This window comes from Topomyia yanbarensis, chromosome 1 (assembly GCF_030247195.1).
Source record: "Topomyia yanbarensis strain Yona2022 chromosome 1, ASM3024719v1, whole genome shotgun sequence".
NCBI lineage: Eukaryota > Metazoa > Arthropoda > Insecta > Diptera > Culicidae > Topomyia > Topomyia yanbarensis.
Window position 1 is genome coordinate 83,870,988 of NC_080670.1, and position 8,312 is coordinate 83,879,299.

The following is an 8,312-nucleotide window of genomic DNA, read 5'->3' on the forward strand; positions in this document are numbered from 1 at the left end:
AAACATTTTTTAGTTTGTTTCCTTTTAGGACAATAACACATCCAAACCCATGAGACTTGCCCGACGCTATAGGTTGCCTTATCAGATCTACCATAGTTTGCAGATTAAACTTGGGATGGCAGGCTGCTAGCGGATTGACAAAGTACCAGATCATTCTGTGTGGGGTGCTGTCCCGGTTAACAATGAGGCGAACGAGATATTAACAGATACGTCATTTAGTAGGACAACTGTCAGTTTGCTGGTTGAATTTAATTTGGTTTTTTTAAATTTAAAAATCATAAAATAATAATTAAGGCTTAAGAATGATATGAGTGTACTCGTAAGGACACCCGCTACCAATACATATGAAAAACTGGCACAATTTTTCCAAATTAAAGATCCCTATTGGGAGGAAAACAAACCGCTTGTGGGCTTAAGGGGAGGGCGGTAGTATAAAAATGCGAGAACTCAGTGTGCGGATGGCTGCGTTCTTTGTTATGAATATTGAGTTCTTGTCGCCCGGTTTCACGAACACTTCTGCAGCTTCCTGGTTGAAAACAATCCCATTTGATTTTGCCGTCTTTGTTTATTATTTTCCACCAGCTAGTGATGTAGTGTTTGTGTCATGTGCCGTGTACGTACATGAGCCGTAGAAAAGTCTATTAGCTCCACCGACAAACTGACATGCCAACTAGAACGATTTCAGTTAAACTTTTGGCAAATAATTTAAACTCGGAAAAGTAGCTCCATCTGTATAATGAGTTACACATCATTACTTAACGTATCTTTCGTAAAAGAACACTAATGTCCTCTAGTAAAAGTCTGGACAAGACATATTCAAACGAGCCGAAGTTTTTCGAATTCAAATGAGTGGAGCATCGTATATTAACGTTATAAGTAGAAAGTATTGTACGTTTCATTGGAAACGAGTCGTTTAATCATTTTGAGGTGACGAATTGAATTGGCGCATTTGATAATAAATGCTGAAAAACGTCGAAAAATATGTATTACCCAAGTTGAATGTGTGCTAATTATCTACTTTAACTGAATTTCTCAATAAAACTGACTACCCAAGTAACCAATAAGCATTATAACGTAGCCTAATATTTGCTTTAGATCCACATATAAAGCTGTCCTAAAAATCCGTGAAGCCCTAAATACTTATATAATGCTGATATTATGCCAGAAAAGGCGGAATATAGTGCTATTACTGAGCAGAGATTGACAGCTCGTTTCTGCAGTACTAATGCTATAATATAGCAAAAGCGCACAAATGTCAAATTTGAAAGCCTTATATTGGCACTACTAATGCTATTAAAAAGCTTCAGTTGGTTGTCATTGTCCGCCATGATTTTAAAACCATTTCTTATGTTTCCTTTCGGTATGATGAGCAAAAAGGAAAATTTTTAAAATAAAATATTCTGTTTAAAATCGTAATTGACTCTGTTCAAAATGTATTGTAATGAATATCCTTAATGGGTTTTCGTTCTTACATGATATGAATGTTTACGAAAATTACCTTAAGTCTCGAACTTAAGGTAATTTTGCCTCGTCCTTCATGGTAAGTGCGCTGCGTTTGCTTCCTGGACTATATTGCATATTCGACATAGATCTTTCATTAGGGCTTAAATCGCAAATGTAAACAAACTGCGTTTTCGCTATTATGACATTATGCGACAAAAATACTACAAGATTGAGGTGAAAATTAGTTAAAATGGTTTTTAGTTCGATTTATAATTAAAGAAAACAAAACGGCGAAACATGCATTTTCTTCGAGATTTCGACTTAGGCCCTTCTTCTCATATGGAATATAAAGGCTAAACTTACATTTTTTGACAGAACCGCGCGTACGGTTATTATTCACAAAATTATTCTTTAAACGGCGGTTCTATTATATAAATGATAAGCAATATCTACTAGGATCATGTCTACTCGATAGTTGTTGCATATAAACATTCGAATATTTCGATATTTTCATGAAATTCGAAGAAAAGATGCACGCGCCCTATCATTTACATTGGGTTTCTATGCGCCCATTTGCTGAGCCCTATTAAAAAGTATTCTGTCAAGCTCGCCCATTTACCCAGCCCTACCCAGCAAGACAGAGTCAGTTTAGCCCTTTTACCGCGCCCTTCTGAAAATTATGTACACCGTTTAGCCCTTCCGCAAATGGTGGTTGCTGAAGGGCGAAATCACGACTGAGATGCAAATTGGGCGTAAGCATTTTTTTAGTTTCTACCCACTAAAAGCACATAGGAATTAAATTCTTTGTTATATTGTCATAAGGTTTAACCAAAGATGCTTCCGGAAAAACATGGTCATAAAGTAATTTATACCTACAATAAAAACTACATTTAGAAAAGCATCGCCGTATATTGAAACTGATTTTTCTCGATTTGAGTACATTGCGACTTTGGCCCTATTGAAAGATCTGTGTCGATATGTTCGATTGAAATGAAATATGCCGAATATAATCTTCAAGTAGAGTTGCATAACAAATAAACCCACAGCATTACAATAGCATTATATCAGCTTTTTATTTGCTCTATAATGGCATTAAATGCACTTGTAAAGCTTACATGCTTTAAAGATCCTTGAAGCATGTACGCGTTATATCAGCTTTATATACGCATATAGAGCAAGCTATAATGCTATATGTCGACTGTGCAGTTCTGCATTATTGATGCTAATATAGAGCTTTATTGCGTTGTTAGTGCTGTAATAGAGTTTCAATGCAACATTAGTGCAAATGTATAGCCAATATAGTGCAATGGCTCAATGCTTATGGTTACTTGGGTAAAACTGTGCTTCTAAATTTTAAGGTTTTCGTATGTTTTGTTTACAATAAGGTTTTTACACAAAATTGCACCACCTTTTATTAAAGTGTCATCCCATAAGAAATACATTGCGACGAATCGTGCGCCGATTAGCACTGCGAATCTTGCTGCGACGAAAAATAATCGTCGTGTCTCTTTGGAAAAGCACGGAGAATATTGCGGTATTGACTGGCTTTGTTCTCTGGTTGACTCCATGAAAAGTGAATCGAAAAAATTGGATCAACTTCAAGTCGGTTCCGATTGAAGTTACTTTAAGCTCGTCCGGACATGCCGCAGACTCAGGTGATTTGCATTCTAATGCCAAAAGATCCAAACTCCTGCGGTAGCATGCAAAAGGTTAAGTCGCCGGGAAACTCTAAGCTTGCTCAAATGACCCTATTCCACGCTTTTCTATACTTTCTTCCTTCAACTCCTTGCTCTCCCTTGAGTACTATGGCTCATAATATTGAAAAATATACTTCACCTTCCAGTGCCTTGCTAATTGACTGCCGGGATATATTATCACATTGATTAATAAACTATTCCATTTCCGAGAATGACACGATTTACGATCGGACCGTAGATCTTTCGCCGAAAATGCAGTGTATGCCATTTGCCCTGATTTACCTCATATTTTGTCAAATGTTTATATATATATATATATATATATATATATATATATATATATATATATATATATATATATATATATATATATATATATATATATATATATATATATATATATATATATATATATATATATATATATATATATATATATATATATATATATATATATATATATATATATATATATATATATATATATATATATATATATATATATATATATATATATATATATATATATATATATATATATATATATATATATATATATATATATATATATATATATATATATATATATATATATATATATATATATATATATATATATATATATATATATATATATATATATATATATATATATATATATATATATATATATATATATATATATATATATATATATATATGGTCAAGGATCCGAAAATGGCAACCACAGACGAAATTTTTTTTACAAATTTTGCGTCAAACTGTTTGTTTTTCGTATGCATATAACCACTAATATTAAAAAATATGAATGGAGATCCCAGAAAAAATTCCATGTTTGTCATCTATAAAAGTTTATTGATGCTACTTGAATGATCTGAAAATGACCGCAAGGAGATGAAAAGGTAAACAAAATTCATATTTTCAACTTTTTGCTTGCAACCACATTTTTCCATCGTAGTCTAATTTAAATTTGATTATATTGCTTGAAAAATTTAGATGAATATGGATTATTGCTTATTTTCAATTGTGAAGTAGTGGAAACCAAATAACTTGTAACGTGACACATCAAAAATTCGAAAAAGTTTTGTGGACCACACCAACAGCATGCATACAATGTCTAACCTGCATTTTTTCTTACTACTTTGAGTCTACTTTTTGAAAGTATATTGTGAATTCCTTAAAGTTTTATTCATTTTTAGAAAACACAGTTGATCTTATGTAACATGACAGATGTTTTCTGTTGTAAACTAGGGGCAGATCACTTGTGATGCATTTTTAAAAATCAGCTAAATTAAATGCATTTCTTTCCATCAAAATATAAATTCGTAATGTATTTTGCGTTGCGTGCAATGTATTTTGCGTTGCGTGTAAGACGTCAAAACCCTACAAAAAATTAGCCCTACATTCAACAAAACGTCGAACAAAGTGAATCAGCGTAGGACGTTTGTTAAACAAGCTTTTCTGCGAGGGAGTGTTAAATTAAAATTAAAAAAAAAATTAAATGCATTTTTTTTCTAATTTGATGCATATTTCGACATAGATCTTTCATTAGGGCTTAAATCGCAAATGTAAACAAACTGCGTTTTCGCTATTATGACATTATGCGACAAAAATACTACAAGATTGAGGTGAAAATTAGTTAAAATGGTTTTTAGTTCGATTTATAATTAAAGAAAACAAAACGGCGAAACATGCATTTTCTTCGAGATTTCGATTTAGGCCCTTCTTCTCATATGGAATAAAAAGGCTAAACTTACATTTTTTGACAGAACCGGGCGTACGGTTATTATTCACAAAATTATTTTTTAAACGGCGGTTTTATTTTATAAATGATAAGCAATATCTACTAGGATCATGTCTACTCGATAGTTGTTGCACATAAACATTCGAATATTTCGATATTTTCATGAAATTCGAAGAAAAGATGCACGCGCCCTATCATTTACATTGGGTTTCTATGCGCCCATTTGCTGAGCCCTATTAAAAAGTATACTGTCAAGCTCGCCCATTTACCCAGCCCTACCCAGCAAGACAGAGTCAGTTTAGCCCTTTTACCGCGCCCTTCTGAAAATTATGTACACCGTTTAGCCCTTCCGCAAATGGTGGTTGCTGAAGGGCGAAATCACGACTGAGATGCAAATTGGGCGTAAGCATTTTTTTAGTTTCTACCCACTAAAAGCACATAGGAATTAAATTCTTTGTTATATTGTCATAAGGTTTAACCAAAGATGCTTCCGGAAAAACATGGTCATAAAGTAATTTATACCTACAATAAAAACTACATTTAGAAAAGCATCGCCGTATATTGAAACTGATTTTTCTCGATTTGAGTACATTGCGACTTTGGCCCTATTGAAAGATCTGTGTCGATTTGTTATACATTTCTGGAGTGATCTGCCCTAGGGGCAGATCACTTGTGATGCATTTTTAAAAATCAGCGAAATTAAATGCATTTATTTCCATCAAAATAGAAATTCATAATGTATTTTGCGTTGCGTGCAATGTTTTTGCGTTGCCTGCAATGTGGTTTGCGTTGCGTGTAAGACGTCAAAACCCTACAGAAAAACTAGCCCTACATTTAACAAAACGTCGAACAAAGTGGATCAGCGTAGGACGTTTGTTAAACAAACTTTTCTGCGAGGGAGTGCCAACCCAGTAAATTTTGTAGAGCTCCATCGGGCCGATTATCAGGCCGATGATCGGGCCGACTAAGCCCGATAACGGGCCGATCAGAGCAGGATATCGGGTTTATATCCTGCAATTTTGCACCATTTGCATAAACCGCGTCAACCTTCGAATATGTCAAAAGCATCGACGTAATCGGACCGACGTGAGTCCGATGTCGAGCTATAGAAAATCAGGCGATCGTCGTGCTCCTTATTTTGGTCTTCTTCTTATTTCATTCGTTTGGGTTTTCTTTTTTTTCAAATCAAAACAAAAACAGCAATATTTTTTGATTCAAAATTTTTATTAGCGTCAGATTATCTAAACTTATTTCTTCCGCACCGTTGCGTAACCCTACGACACAAATTTGTGTCGTGTCATTGGCTCTGATTCGTCACACACCGCCCGATTCTAGTGCAACCAGGTTACGTCCAGTTTTAACGTCCCACAACTTGACGGTACCGTCGTCGGAGCTGATGATTCCGAAGCGGGAATTGAACTGTAAACAGGTAACAGCTGATTGATGCTTGTTGGGGCCAGATAGCATTTGCAAGCACTAGCCAGTGATGATGTCCAAAATCTTGACGGTCGAGTCAGCATTCCCTTATTCCAGAATATTTTGCCGGAGCTCCATTCCTGATGTTAAACTCTGGTGACCCATCAGATCATGATTGCAACTCTCCGTTTCCGCGTTCCACACGCGAACCGACGTGTAAAGCGAGCCAAACACAACGTGAATACCATCAAACTAGCGAGTACACCCAATTAGTGTGGCCCTGGAGCGTATGGAGATACTCTTGTCGTTCAGGATTCCACACATTAACCCTGCAGTCCCGCAACTACTAGCCTACCATAGTACTGAACACAGCGAACAGCAGCCAAATGACCAACCAGCACATGTAGGCAAGTGCCCTCGGTAACGTCTCAGACTCGTAGAATCGCATCGCGAGAGCCACTGATGACTTTATTTCCGTGTAAATGCATACAACGAGCAGTCGAAGTGTGGCCATATAGCGTATGTAACAGTTGGCCAGTTTCAGCGTTCCACACCTTCAACGTGCGGTCAGTACTGCCGAAGATGATTATGTTTCCGGCCTTTTGTGACGACCAGACTCCTCCTGTGTGGTTAACCAATGTTCGAAGGCACTTTCCGATGATGGCAAACCACACTTTGAACGTATTGTCGTCGGAACCGGATACAATTCGGTTGCCGCAGAACTGAACGCACGTGATAACGTGGTCATCGAAACCTTTTAGTACTTTAGCCGTACGAATCGGTCTCGAGCGCCAGTTCATCTCGATGATGTGTTGTCGCATGTACGCCACTTTCCATTGGGACGAAATGGGAGGCATATTGCCGGCACGGCCCCGTTTCGGACGGTCACCTCCCATCGCTTCCATCACGATGGCAGCTTCCTTGCTATTTTCCTTCTCTTGGTTCCAGGTAGGACAGCACTTGAAGTGCGAGCTCTTTCAGAGGAAGTAAAATAAAATCTCGCGGGAATTGGAGTTCGATAACCGTCATCATGTGCCGCACCTGGGTTGGGCCGTAATGTTCGGTCAGCAGATCTACTGCCACCAGACGTTTCACGGGAGTCCATCGTTGGAAGTGTTGCAACCAATCGTTTACCTCGGGAAGGGATTATACTTCGGGAAGTCTTTCGCTCTCTCATCGTTGAGGATGTTGGCGTTGAAGTAAGATTAGACGGACTGAGTAAAGTTCTCGGCGAATCTAAAGCTAACCGTTTCATACTACTAAAGTTGAGGGACTTTGAGTTTGCGTTGTCACAGTTATTCCTTCAAAGGTTTCGGATCCCATAGTACGACCGGTGCCGCTTCTGAACAACATCCGATTCTCAGTCAACTTGCGCTTTCGATGCGTACTTCCGGAGCCGGGATCATGAGCGAGAATATTTTCCGCAGCATCCATGTGAATATAGTTGGACAAATGAACGTCTCGTGAAGGCATTTCGTCCTCGATGCTTGCAAGACCGCCGAGACCGGTGCCACCATGTCCTTCATCATCAGTGTAATCTCGGCATGTAAAAGTTTCCTCATCCTATCCTTCCTCGCAATCGGCTTAGTTTTCTTCATCGCACTCGTGCTCTACTACAGCAGCAGCCAGCTCTAGTGAAATAAACATAAGGTACTTCTGTTAAATTAATACGTAATCATATTAATTTACGATAAAATGGTATCGTCCAATTTCGTACGTACCGAAATCTAAACTAGTACACAGGAAAGCCATACGTGAAGCAATGGGACTCATCCAACTCGGACGAGTTGGCAACTGTAATTTTGCAGTAGCACGATGACCGGATGAGAGCAACTTCTGGTCAGGTTAATGTGTCTTGATTAGTATCCAGCGTGGACTACAGTGTAGATCAGGTTTAAACAGTTTTTCCCAAGAAAGTCCTTCACAAATGCCAAGAAAACGAATAAACTACCAAATGTGATGACCCCGCTCAACACCTGAAAAAACGACATACGTGATTAAATTTTGATATA

The 8,312-nt window shown here is 37.3% G+C and overlaps 1 pseudogene; it reads right to left on the reverse strand.

The window, feature by feature from the left end:
• Window positions 1-2,678: 2,678 nt before the first annotated feature.
• LOC131696312 (F-box/WD repeat-containing protein 7-like) lies at window positions 2,679-8,052 on the reverse strand (annotated as a pseudogene).
• Window positions 8,053-8,312: the final 260 nt, after the last annotated feature.